The following is a 14469-nucleotide window of genomic DNA, read 5'->3' as shown; positions in this document are numbered from 1 at the left end:
ATAACAGATATATTATTATAGTGTAGTTGTCAAAATGAAAAATTATTATATACAGACAATACTTACAGAGATGTATGTGGTGTTCGATCTCTACCGTCAGTCATCACAAATATGTATTTCAACGAGCTTCACTTTCAATCTTTTAAAAAAATTTGTCCATTACGAAATTAAAAATAAATTTCCCACAGCATCTTCTCCATTCAGCACACTCAACCAGGTAGGGTTCAGTACTTCATCATGTCGGCTTTGGTAGCAGTGATGGTGTTAGTGGTTGTAGCGGCCGTCACGCTTCCGACAGGGGAAGAGCAGCTGACTTGCCTCGAGGTGGTCGGCGGTTACTTCACGGCTTGCCTCAACTACCTAAATTCCGGCGGCCTTTTTCCGGCGGAATGTTGCAGCGGCCTCCGCAGCCTGGCCGAAACAGCTCAGGCGGCATTGGACCGCAGCACCGCCTGCAATTGCTTGAAGATGTTGGTTCAGGGTGCTGCTGAAGAAGTGCTACGACGTGCCGGTCTTCTCCCCAAAACTTGTCAGATCTCCGATTTTCCGTTTGTCATAAGCCCTACCACCGACTGTTCCACGTAATCTCTCTCCCTCTCTCTCTCTATCTGGATTTCTAAAATCTGTAATTTAAATCTCATCAGTTGCCAGACAGCATCTTAAGGATTAGCATAAGATTTAAATCCTATATTTAAAATAATTTGTTTAGTTTAAGCTCATAGGGGATTTATCAAATCTTATTCATATTTACTGAATACGTTTGCAGTTAAATTCTTAAAATTGTTTTGTTTTACAGTGATCAAGTCGGTTTAAATTTTGAGAAGTTATTGGCAATTTAAAAAATTAAAATCTATTAATTTGAGTAGAAATTAAATAATAATATTTGTGGGTTGTTTGATAGCTCGATTTATTCAATATTTACACAATATTTGATGTACATATTGCTAAACAATTCTAATGTACAAAATAAACTTTATGTTATGTTGAATCCCATTTCTGCCCTGTTTCGTATCAGATCCTGGATATACTAAGTTGGTGGAAATAATTGAATTTTGATGCATGCTGAAATGCTGGGGTTTAGGATTTAGTCTTTTTTTTAAATTTTTTTATGGAGGTTTAGGTTTAGGCTTTTCAGGATTTAAGGTTCAGGGTTAACACATTAAAATTTCTCATGCCTCACTCTGAGAATGATTGAAATGATATGCTAACATGTGCTAATGTCACTAAACAGTACCAGCTACTAATATAATGATAAGTTACCCTAAGCTTCATTAAAATAGGAAATCTTATGTGCATACTACACACTTGATATGCATTTATATATTTAATAACTATGTTGAATCCAAATTTGTCATGCCAAAGATCGAAACAGTAGAAACCTCGAGGGAGAAGTGGAGAGAGAGAGAGAGGGAGGCCCGTCCCGCTTCCGACGGGGGAAGAGCAGCTGACTTGCCTCGAGGTGGTCGGCGGTTACTTCACGGCTTGCCTCAACTACCTAAATTCCGGCGGCCTTTTTCCGGCGGAATGTTGCAGCGGCCTCCGCAGCCTGGCCGAAACAGCTCAGGCGGCATTGGACCGCAGCACCGCCTGCAATTGCTTGAAGATGTTGGTTCAGGGTGCTGCTGAAGAAGTGCTACGACGTGCCGGTCTTCTCCCCAAAACTTGTCAGATCTCCGATTTTCCGTTTGTCATAAGCCCTACCACCGACTGTTCCACGTAATCTCTCTCCCTCTCTCTCTCTATCTGGATTTCTAAAATCTGTAATTTAAATCTCATCAGTTGCCAGACAGCATCTTAAGGATTAGCATAAGATTTAAATCCTATATTTAAAATAATTTGTTTAGTTTAGGCTCATAGGGGATTTATCAAATCTTATTCATATTTACTGAATACGTTTGCAGTTAAATTCTTAAAATTGTTTTGTTTTACAGTGATCAAGTCGGTTTAAATTTTGAGAAGTTATTGGCAATTTAAAAAATTAAAATCTATTAATTTGAGTAGAAATTAAATAATAATATTTGTGGGTTGTTTGATAGCTCGATTTATTCAATATTTACACAATATTTGGTGTACATATTGCTAAACAATTCTAATGTACAAAATAAACTTTATGTTATGTTGAATCCCATTTCTGCCCTGTTTCGTGTCAGATCCTGGATATACTAAGTTGGTGGAAATAATTGAATTTTGATGCATGCTGAAATGCTGGGGTTTAGGATTTAGTCTTTTTTTTTAATTTTTTTTTTGAGGTTTAGGTTTAGGCTTTTCAGGATTCAAGGTTCAGGGTTAACACATTAAAATTTCTCATGCCTCACTCAGAGAATGATTGAAATGATATACTAACATGTGCTAATGTCACTAAACAGTACCAGCTACTAATATAATGATAAGTTACCCTAAGCTTCATTAAAATAGGAAATCTTATGTGCATACTACACACTTGATATGCATTTATATATTTAATAACTATGTTGAATCCAAATTTGTCATGCCAAAGATCGAAACAGTAGAAACCTCGAGGGAGAAGTGGAGAGAGAGAGAGAGGGAGGGAGGGAGGGAGGGAGGGAGAGCATACATATAGTTTCCTCGTAAGGGCGAACTGGGGTATTTCCGGGTTCTGACCTATTTTATATATTGTAACTGAGGGATTATAAGAGAGAGGAATAGAGACCCCATTACTATATGGGTCTAGGGAGAAGATCCGAAAGTCTTTTTTACATGTTATAGATTCCTATTTATAGAACATCGAGGATTACAAAATAAAAAAATTATGTATTTTTCTCTGCTTTTAGTTGGGGTTACATGACATTTTTGTCTTTTATTGCATCTTTCTTATTCATAACTGACTTTAGCATCTTTTAATGTTCCAGGACCTTCCAATCGGCAGGTCATTGAGCCAGCTGACCACGTTATTGTCGGTCGGCTATTTTGTATGGATATCAATCGGTCTTGGCTTTAGGAAACTAGTTGGATTTGAGAGCGGTAACCGGTTGGCCCTATTGTGGCCGGTTGGGTTGCTTGTTCCTTGATTATCTTTTGGGGAAAGAGCCTGACTTTGATACGTGTAAGATACTGCACATACTACACATTTGTTTGGTCGTTGGGGTGAATGCTTGTTTTCGGTCGGTTGGTTGTCAATCGGCTTGTGATTCTTCAGCTAGTTGGCTTTATGAGTACTTGTGACTTTTCATCAGATGAATTTATTTTTTTTATCTCTTTTGATCTAAACCATCAAATTATCTTGAGATTCATGCTTCTATTTTTGGGGGCACATGTTATGTTTCCTAATTTTCTTGATTCTTAATAGTGACAGCTATGATAAGAACAGTAAAATTTTTAATGCAATAAATTGAGTCTTCATAGTCATAATTTAATGCAAACAATAGACTCCCTAGCTTTCTGTTCCTGTCACCCTTATGTATAGGGCGTTGAGGGCATTTTTATTTTCACAAGCCTGTTCTTCCCTGCATTCACACAGTTTCTACGATTCCACTATGAAGAAAGGGTCGATTTGGTGCTAAAACCCACAAATTGGGCTAAATTGTCGGTTGCCCTTGGTATAAGGCAATGTTGGCTTGAAGGTGAGAAAAAAAAAGAGGTTGATTAGGAGAGATTTGGTTGACTAAGAAGGTTGATTAGGAGAGATTTTGTTCTGGCCGAAGCGACTGAGGACCAATTTATAAAATATCTTTTGTCAGATTAGGATCCGAATGTAATTATCTTGTTAATAAGTAAAATATTTTGTTTTTTTATCTATATCAATTATCATTTGGACGTGATGTTTTCTCTCGAAATCCTTGTGTGGCGTTTTCACTTCTATTGGGTTTCTATAAATAAGGCTTGAAGGACCCCTTGACGCTCCTTCCGTCTTTTCTTTCTTACTTTGCTGCTCGGTTCTTATATTTTCGATCGGCTTTCTCTATTCATTTTCCTCATATGTTTTCTGTTGGCTCCCAAGCGAACTCCTTATACCATTGGTTTGGTGGCTGTGGTTGAGCGATCTACACTATCTACGTCTGAGGTTGCCTTCGTGGTGGAAGCATTCATCTTCAACCCATCCATCAAGCTAAGAGCCGCTCACCTCGATGAGAGGATGATTGGCCAGTACGAGGAAGACTTGGCGGTTTACCGTGATCAGTTTCGTTATGTACTGCAATTTCCCTTATATCATGAACTTTAGGCCATTTTCAATCGGTACGGGTCATTCCCACACAAATCAACTTGAATTCCATTGTTGCAATAATGGCCTATATTATTTTTTGCTGGCAAAAAGGAATCCCATGGTCAGCTAATTTATTCATCCACATGTTCTCATTTCACATAGAGTTAGACGGGTACGTCCAGTTTGGAACAGTCAGCCAGTTCCAGTTTTCCGGCATGAAAAACAAAGTTAAGAGCTAGAAATATAAATTTTTCATTGCCTCGTCATCTTAGAGCCGGGGCATATGGACTATTCCGATCAACGATGCATTCTAGAAGAAGAACGACACCGACTATTCCCGGATTGAGGAAGCTGACATTGACGGTCAACTGCTCTCAGTTCCCCAGTATACCGAGCTGGTAACTATGAATCGAGTTCTGTTTCTAGAGGTTTTCGGCCGGATGGCAGCGGAATTATGGGCCGCCTCTGACCCTACTGAAGTCAAGCAGGAAAAAGAAGTTGTTGCTCAGACAACCATGAAGAAAGCCAAGGTTGAGGACAAGGCAAAAGAAGCCTCTGAGCGGAAAGCGACAGTGATTGGAGGGAGGCCGACTGAGGCGGACGATAGAACAGTCAGTTCAGTAGGTGTGGATTTTTTTTTCCATTTCTGCAATCATAGTAGTGTTCCAATAAATTTCGACTGGTTAACTGATCATCATTGCCAATAAGCATGTGACCCATGCTAACTTTGACACGTATCTCTTGGATGTAGCTCCTTCCGGTTATCGAGAAGCTTGGGGGCCACCATCCCGTGGAGGGTGCTGCGAAAGAGGAGTCTACTGAAGAAGTGAGAGTACAGCCGGCTGCGCCTCGCCAAGATGCTTCATTCATTGACTTGTCTGTTAGGAGCGAAGCTAGTTGGCCTGCTTCTCCCGCACAGAACGAGTTGAAATCGATCCAGTGGTGGGATCTCTGGAGGAACTGCATCACCTTGAGGGAAAGGAACTATTGATTGGTCGATGGATTGACATAGCAATCCGCAATCTACTGAAATCTACACTTCCGCCTTTCTGGAGGTTTTTAGGTCGCGCACATTTGTCAAGTTTCTCATGGCGCTCAAGCAGCCGGATCTGTACAAGAAGGTCGATCAGTACCATATGAATGCATGAAGGGCTTCCAACCTTCAATCGATGTCTCTAGATCGGGCTAAAATGAAGATCGGTACCATCTGAAGGCATGGGAGGCTTCCCACCTCCAACCTATAGGCTCTGGGTTGGGCTGAAATGAGGTGGGCCGCCATTGCAGAAAGGGTCGATACCTCGATCAAGCTGACCAAGAAGTCAGAAAAGCAAGCTATGCTGAGAAGAAACTAACAACAACCAAGGAGGAGCTCTCCACCGTCTTAGATCTTTTGTCGATCGCTTAACAAGAGGACCATGAGTTGAAAGCGAAGATGACAATGATGAAGACAGATGAAGAGTTCTTTGAGTTGCTTCTTTCTCACTCGAGGTAATCGAAGAATTTAAGTGAGCAACTTCGGATCGACAACATCACAACAATTGACAAATTCATTTGATTTGGCTTGGTCAACCCAAGGTATGCTGACTTAAATGAATTCAGTGCTCTCTGCACCAATTCCGAGGGGTCATATGGGGACGACTTGGAAGCTGAAGGTGAAAGAGGATCTTCTAGTCGGCTCTCTAATAGTTAGACATTTTTTCTTCTTTCTGGTGAAACTTTTTGTAAAGTTTTATAGATAAACACTTTTGTATACATAGAAATTTTATATATTTCTTTAAATTTGAAATGAAATAGATCCATTCGATCGCTTTTCATATATTTTCTTATTTTGCCTTTATTATTTCTTTGTGATAATTGCTTGGTGATGAATACGTGTTCGATGGATGACTTGGACTTTGTGAAAGGTTGTTGGTCTTTTTCTTTTTTATTTGTTATGGCTCGACACAAGTCTTACAGTGCATATCTCCTTTTGCTTCAGTCAGATTTTTCTCTTCGTTTGACCCCACCCACACCTTTTGCCTTGACTTAGGAAAATCCTGTCGTTGCCTTTGTTGGGATATCTGTCGGGACTTTCTGTTGGGGAGGGAATCTTTTTCAGAGCTACATTGACGTTGAGCTTAAAGACTGGCTTTTTTTATGCTTGGCGTTGTGGGTCAGTTTTGTTGTTGGGGTGCTGATTAGATGTTTATATTATCGTTGTTAGTCACTTTTACTTTTTAATATCTTCGTCTGTCCTGCGCCTCATACATTTCAAGGTTTAAATTAATTTATCGGATTATTGCCTCGGTCGAATTATCGCCTTTCGCCAGGACTTAGGATGATCTTGTCGTTGTTTTTGCGGGGGTTACCGCCGAGTCTCGCTTCTAGGGTGATTTGCGTCTTACCCTTCAAGGAGCTTGTCACTACCGGGTAGAGAACCATCTCTAGAGCTTTATCCAATTCAAGCTCAGAGACCAATAATTTTTATGCGGGAGCATTATGGAATATTTTATCGAATGAAGTTCATTGGGGTCGTTGTCGGCATGGTAGATTCAAGTTCCTTAAGTGTCAATTTGACTTGGGAGGATGTTAAAGAAATTCAGCATAAGATTACAATAGTTTTCGAAATAATACTCCCTTTATGTGTTGATAAGAGTGTTGGTCGCTTGGGACAAGCCCGACAGTGCGCTAGTGCGATCGATTGATTCATTTCGATCGTCGATAGGTAGACATATATTTTGAGATACTCCTCTTCTAGCCAAAGCCTCTAGGAAGATGACAGAAACAACGTTTCAGACTTCAGACATGTTGCACGAACTTCTTATCATGCTCTCTATTTAGAGTCTTTGATATCTATTTCTCCTGGTTGGTGTCGCGTCCCTTCTTATTCGTAGTATGCTCCACGCTCATTCCATCTTTCAGAATTTTGAATCTAAATTTATCATGTGAGACATGCCCAAGGATCAAAGTGGTAGGAACCTCGAGTGAGAAGTGAAGAGAAAGAGAGATAAAAGTGCATACGTAGACTTGCCTCGTTAGGGCGAATTTGGGTATTTCTGGGCCTTGTGATTCATTTTATATATTGTATACGAGAGAGAAGTGAGAGAGATCTCCTTATAATATATGGGTCTAGGGAGAAGAGTCAGAAGCACTTTTTACATGTTATGGGTCTAGGGAGAAGATCCAGAAGCACTTTTTACATGTTAGGGAGAAGATCCAGAAGCTCTTTTTACATGGATATTTTTTTATAGAAGATAGGGGTCACAAAGTGGTAAATTATATATTTACCCCTACTATAATAGGGGGTTACATCATATTATTACGTCTTTTCATATTCGTAATAGACTTTGACGCCTTTTTATGTTCCATGATCTTCTGGTCGGCAGGTTCTTGAGTCGGTCAATTGCATTAGTGTCAGTCCGCTATTGTGTATGGATTCTAGACGGTCTTCGCTATGGGTTGCTGGTCGGCTTTGAGAGCGGTAGCCGGTCAACCCTCATGTGGTCGGTCGGCTTGCTTGTTCCTTGGTGATCTTTGGGTGAAGTGTTAAAAGATCCTTATGTTGATACTTGTGAGATTGTTGGGGGTATTAGACATTTTTTCGGTGGTTGGGGTGAATGTTTGTTTTCGGTCGGCTTGTTGCTGGTTGGCTAATGGTTCTTTAGTCGGTTGGCTTTTTGAGTACTTGTGGCTTGCCGTTAGAAGAATATTCTTTGTTTTATCTCTTTTGATATGAACCGTGAGATTGTCTCGAAATTCGTGCAGATTGTTTTTTGGGTGCACAACCTAAATTTCGAAATTTACATCTATAATATTTTTTAACATAAAACCATACATGAAAATGTGTATTTCACCTTTCAAAACTCAACATAGTAATATTTTCTTATATGTTGTTAAAGAGTTTAGTGCTATATATATATATATATATATATATATATATATATATATATATATATATAGATAAGGAGTTATGGTTTACGGCTTTTCTTAGGAAAAATCTTAATATCACAACCAGTTGAACCGTGTGGTGCTCGTAGAGATTTGTTGATCGTTGATCCATCACATGCTCTGTCCATTTATGTACATCCGCATGACGATCAAATGGATCAGTCAATTATGATTTTTCTGTCACCTCCACTAATCCATTTTGTTTGTCTATATTTTATTTTCTCGTTCACGCCATTAGTCGCTTTTGTCGAGCAACACGAATGAATTTTGATTAAACATGATCTTCTACCAACCAATTCTAAAGACATGTTTGTGTGCTAATCAATATTTTAAATCACGGCAAGCTGTCAAACAATTTTACTGGATTTATTAAAGCTGAACAACTTATGACATTAATTATGCTATCAGGATTATTAAATCCTATAAATTCGGATTCAGTAAATCCTCAAATGATTGAATCCCAAATATACCAAATGACTGGAACGCGGTTGTCCATCTGGATAACATGGCAGGATTAAACCAAATTCTGCATAAATCTGGCAACCAAACAACTCAAAGTTTTCAAATATGTATCAAACAGTTTAAAGATTTAGTTGGATTTAAGAAAATAGCAATCGAATGGTTCTATCATTAAGATTTAATCATTACTATCAAAACTTGAGTAGGATTTATCAAAATCTGATTTGCTAACTGAGAATCATTTCTTGGTGCTTTTCAGTTTTTGAAGTGTTTGATGAATGGGGCTTTGCGTCACAATACTGTTCTTTAGGGCCATTCTTTATAAAGGACAATGAGGAGTTTCACGCAATTCTTTGTTGCTGATGGATCTTGTGGTTGCAATGCGCTATTAATTCGACATTTAAACTTTTTTATTTTTTTAATGAGTTTAATGATGCTTATTCTCAGTATTTCATATCTTATCTATCCTTTTTTGCTTCAAAGTCATTTTTTTTGGGTCGGTGAATTTTGAACACGAGATTTTTCGTTTGTTTCGGCGTGAGCGGAAATATTCAATCATGTGTCAAAAAAACCAGCAAAAATATTTCTTCACCCTTCGAAAAGAACAGCAACTGGCGCGAACTCATTTTATTGTGGCGGGATTTTTTTCAGAATTCGGGTTTTGGGTCAGGCCTTTATCTTTTACGTGATAAATTGCATATTATTTTTAAAAATTAAAATAATAAAACTTATGATTTTATATGAAAATTTTATGAGATAAAAATGTAAAAATGTAAATTTAGATGTTAGCATAGGAAATCGGTGGTATGCAAATAAATGTCCTTTTTCTTCTGTTGCAAAAATGGGCTTTAAGTTGGGGATATATAATTAGGAAATTGGTGGTATGCAAACAAATGTCCTTTTTCTTCAGTTGCAAAAATGGGCTTTAAGTTGGGGATATATAATAACAACCTTCCTCCACTCAGCAGCAGAGAAGTCTTCCCTACCACCTGATTTGATTTATTGTTTTACCCTCCAACTATATGTATCCAGAATAATCTACTGGTTCTATATATAGCTGTACTTTAGCACTCTCGATAGAGATGTGAATGGGAATTAATCTTTTTACTCCTCTGCTTATTATTATGGCCAATGTATGCTTCTTCACTATTTAGTAAGAAAATCCTTTCTCCACCTGTATTCTCTTTTCATGGTATCAGAGCTGTAGCAACATTGCAACCATGGATGATTCAAGCTCTTCTGTGTTTGGCAGCTTTAAGTATCGAGAAACAACCATTGCCCCCTTGAAGTTCCTTATATCTAATATATGAACAGTGGCTACCATATCATTGTCGGTTGATAATTACCCCTTATGAAAATCACAGCTCATGAAGTTCATCAATGCCAATGAATTTGGACGGTTCATTGATGGATCGACCCCAAAACCCCCAACGATGGTCACTACCTCAGACAGCGTCACTAGCTCCAACCCCATCAATCGAACATGGCTTTTGATCTATCATAATCTGTCTGCAGTAGTTCTATCCACCATATTTGCAATGATGCTACCACATGTCATCAATCTAGATAACTACCACAACATCTGAACATCCCTATAAAGACGTTTCTAAGCCACAGACATATCAAAAGTAATCCGACTAAAAAATGATATTTGCATCGTGTCGATGAAATGCCAAACAGTGACCTAACGCAAGTCATGGTAATAGTTGACTAAATTTCTGCTTTTGGATAATCAATAGACAAAGAAGATATAATATTATATATCCTGAAGGGCTTACCTCCAAAATACCAAGCTTTTAAAACAACAATATGAACTTCTCTGCCTCTCATAAGCCTGGAAGACTTATGCGCCTTACTTTACAGTGAGGAAATAAACCTCTCAAATAGTAATAGTGGCAAATAATAGTAGATCGTTAATTACTCAGCTTTATATTCCCAAAGACGGCGAGGTAGACCGAAATACAGAGGAAAAGGGCAAACCAACAACACCCACAAAAATTTGAATGGAGTTAATCACAAGCACCCAAAATCTAACACTACCAAGACATGCCAAATTTTTCTTAAGCTAGGTCATCTTGTTCCCCAATGCTAACACTTAGGTAATTTTAATTATTAGCCCAAGCAACCCACCGACCATACAACTTTGATACCTTAGGGCCATTGAGATTCTTTGGACGACGTAACACATGAGTTGCTGACAAAGAGTCTCAGGTCAGGTCGGGTCGACTATCTTTATGACTAGGTAGACTTAAAGTCTTAATAGCTTGGGATGACACATTCATGACACTTTGAATGAAAATATTTTGTTTTTTTTTATTTCAAGTACAATAGATGGAGCTTTAGAGAGGAGGTCAAAATGGAGCAAAAATGACACCACATAATCTGGCGCCGTAGGCTAGCTTTTGGTTCCATAGCGCTAGTTCTCTTACGTAATAGGACCCATAGAGTTAGAAGCGGTTTCAACTTTTGTGCAATGAATTTGAACAGATTTTGAAGAGGTGCTTGAAGTGACTCTTGGTTATTTTTAGAGCCCTATTAAATGGGACCATTGGCTTGTCAAAAAAAGAGACTCTACAAAGTGCGTGAGTTATTAGGGTTGAGAGTGTGTAAGAGAGGAGAGTCTTTGATTGTGTAAGAAGAGTTTGGAGATATATTGAAAGGAACTTCAGGATTTGCTTGGGGGAAAATCTAAGATAAGTATTTTGTATTTGTGTTTAAGTTTTTGTTTTTAAGATTTGACTTTAAATACAAATCATGTTTTATTGTGTTAGTCCCATAAATTCTGACGAGGATTTGGTTTGTTTAAAACTTTTTTCTTAAAAAAATTGTGATGATATTTTCACATGTTCTTCATTTACTTTACAACTTGGCCACCTGTGATGTTAAAATTCGTTACGAAACATAATGACCAGGGAGGGCTATGATATCACCCAAATTGTGAATACCACGTTAACTTTTAGGATGGGAGGCTGATTCAATTCAGTGGTTGGCGCAAATAGATAAGGAGATAAGTTTTGATGGGCGTAGAATTGGTGTTTCTAGGGTGACAAACTAGATCCTTTACCATATTGTTTGAACTAAGGGTCCCTAGTAGGTTCTATAGGGAGAACATAATGGGTAGTTTAGAAGTGGCTAGAATCCACTCAACACTTTTGCACAAGCTGGAACTAAATTTAAGTTAGCTAATGTTCTTTATGCTCGGAAGGGGTAAAGAAACAGATATGTTCCTATTTGTCACAATACAACATTTTTATCTTTAAACATTCAAATTCCTCCATGTATTATGATCTCTTTGCAAGGGAAAAAATCTTTATATACCATTTGAACTCTTTTACACCTTATTAGTTCAGAAAATTTGCACTTTTTTTTTGCTTAGAATTAGATTGAGCATTTATTTAGTTTTAATCATTTACAAATATTTCGATAATATTCTCCTATAAGTGTTTTTACATTTTTGAGCGAAGCTTTTCTAAGTCATCATAAAAAGTTATAGCTTCTCTGTTGGATCGATACCGGGGTTTTTAAAGAAAGTTCTATATTACTTGAAACGATACTTATAATTGTGTAGTACCTCTAGTGTGAAAGCCATTTATCTATATTATAAAACATGTCATTTGTTCACACTAGTACCTAAATATAAATTGAGTCAAGTTTTTTGCCATATTTTGGGAACTTAAATAATTGTGTAATTGCAGATTGGATCAAGTTTTGGCGTCGTTGCCGGGGAAGCGGCGAAACTTTTTGACGTAAAAATTTTCTTTGAATTGTAGATTTATTTTAGGAGAATTGTATTTCAATTTTTCCTCAAGTTTTTTTATTTTCTTAAAATTCAAAAAATATAAAAAAATATAATTTTTTTAGAAAAAAATCGAAAATACAAATTTTAAAAAATTTAAAAAAAACTTAAATTTTTTTTAATTAGTCTAATTTTTATTGTCTCAACTTTTAATTTTGTATGTGTAGTTCGGGGTTTGAAGGTTTAGTGCATCACGATTCTGAGTTAGAGCGGCCGGTAAGAAAAAAATAGGAAATAAAAAGAACTTCACAATTTTCAAGAAATGACAAACACATCTTATAACAGTTTTGAAAATCAAACTGCTGAAAACGAACAACATCAAATACAAAGATCTTTAAGGGACTATGCCGTCCATACAGTAGATAAAATACACTTAAGTATACAAACCCCTGTTTTAGTGACCAACTCATTTGAATTTAAACCTGCTATTATATAAATGGTACAAAATAATCAGTTTGGGAAAACGCCATCTGAGGACCCTAATTTATATCTTGCAAGCTTTTTAGAACTGTGTGCTACATATAAATATGATGGCGCATCAAACGACGCTGTCAAACTTAGACTTTTTCCTTTCTCATTAAGGAATAAAGCTAAGATGTGATTAAATTTAGAATAAAGCTAAGATGTGATTAAACTTGTTAGCACCTGGGAATAAAGCTAAGATGTGATTAAATTTGTTAGCACCTGAATCTATTAGAACTTATGGAGATTTAACACCAAAATTTTTGGCTAAGTATTTTTCACCTTAAAAAACTGCTAAGCTTAGAAACAATATTACTTCCTTAACTTAGTATGAATGTGAGCCAATATACGAAGCCTAAGAAAGATTTAAATAACTCCTTAGAAAGTGTCCACATTCATGCCATTAATCGCTTTTTCCAAACAACACGAATGAATTTTGATCAAACATGTTGTTTTATCAACCACTTCTAAAGACATCTTTGTTTGCTAATCAATATTTTAAATCACAAGCTGTCAAACAATTTTACTGGATTTATTAAAGCTGAACAACTTATGACATTAATTATGCTATCAGGATTATTAAATCCTATATATTCTGATTCAGTAAATCCTCAAATGATTGAATCCCAAATATACCAAATAACTGGAACGCGGTTATCCATCTGGATAACATGGCAGGATTAAACCAAATCCTGCATAAATCTGGCCATCAAACAACTCAAAATTTTCAAATGTGTATCAAACAGTTTAGAGATTTAGTTGGATTTAAGAGAGATTTAGTTGGATTTAAGATTTAAGAAAATTGCAATCGAATGGTTCTATCATCAAGATTAAATCATTACTATCAAATCCTGATTAGGATTTATCAAAATCTGATTTACTAACTGAGAACCATTTCTTGGTGCTTTTCAGTTTTTTGAAGTGTTTGATGAAAGGGGGCTTTGCGTCACAATCCTGTTCTTTAGGACCATTCTTTATAAAGGACAATGAGAAGTTTCTGGCAATTTTTTGATCATGTCCTATTAATTCGGCATTTAAACTTTTTTTATTTTTTTAATGAGTTTAATGATGCTTCTTTTCATTATTTCATATCTTATCCTTTCTTTTCTGCTTCGAAATCATTTTTTTTTTCTTGGGTCGGTGAATTTTGAACACGAGATTTTTCGTTTGTTTCGGCGTGAGCGGAAATATTCAATCATAAAACCACCATCTCATCCACCGCATGCTCGTATTTTTAAATGATTTTGTTTTGTTTTCTTTTTTGGTGGAAAATTTGCATACATGCTACTCAATTATATTTATATGTAAAATACCTGATCTTTTACGTGATAAATTGTATATTATTTTTTAAAAATTAAAATTATAAAACTTATGGTTTTATATGAAAATTTTATGAGATATAAATGTAAAAAAAAGAAGGTTTAGATGTTTGATATGTAAATGCATAGGAATCGGTGGTATGCATGTAAATGCCCCCTTTTTTTTTTCAGTTGCAAAAATTATAAGTTTGATTGCTCGTTGGGTTGGCATGTAAGTTGGAGATGCATAATAACAACCTTCATACACTCAGCAACAGGGCAGTCTCCACTATCACCTAATTTGATTTTACTGTTTTACCCTCCAACAATATGTATCTAGAAGAATCTACTGGTCCTATATATAA

The sequence above is a fragment of the Phalaenopsis equestris genome, unplaced genomic scaffold (assembly GCF_001263595.1).
Source record: "Phalaenopsis equestris unplaced genomic scaffold, ASM126359v1 Scaffold001251, whole genome shotgun sequence".
Lineage (NCBI taxonomy): Eukaryota > Viridiplantae > Streptophyta > Magnoliopsida > Asparagales > Orchidaceae > Phalaenopsis > Phalaenopsis equestris.
This window is presented reverse-complemented; position numbering follows the sequence as displayed.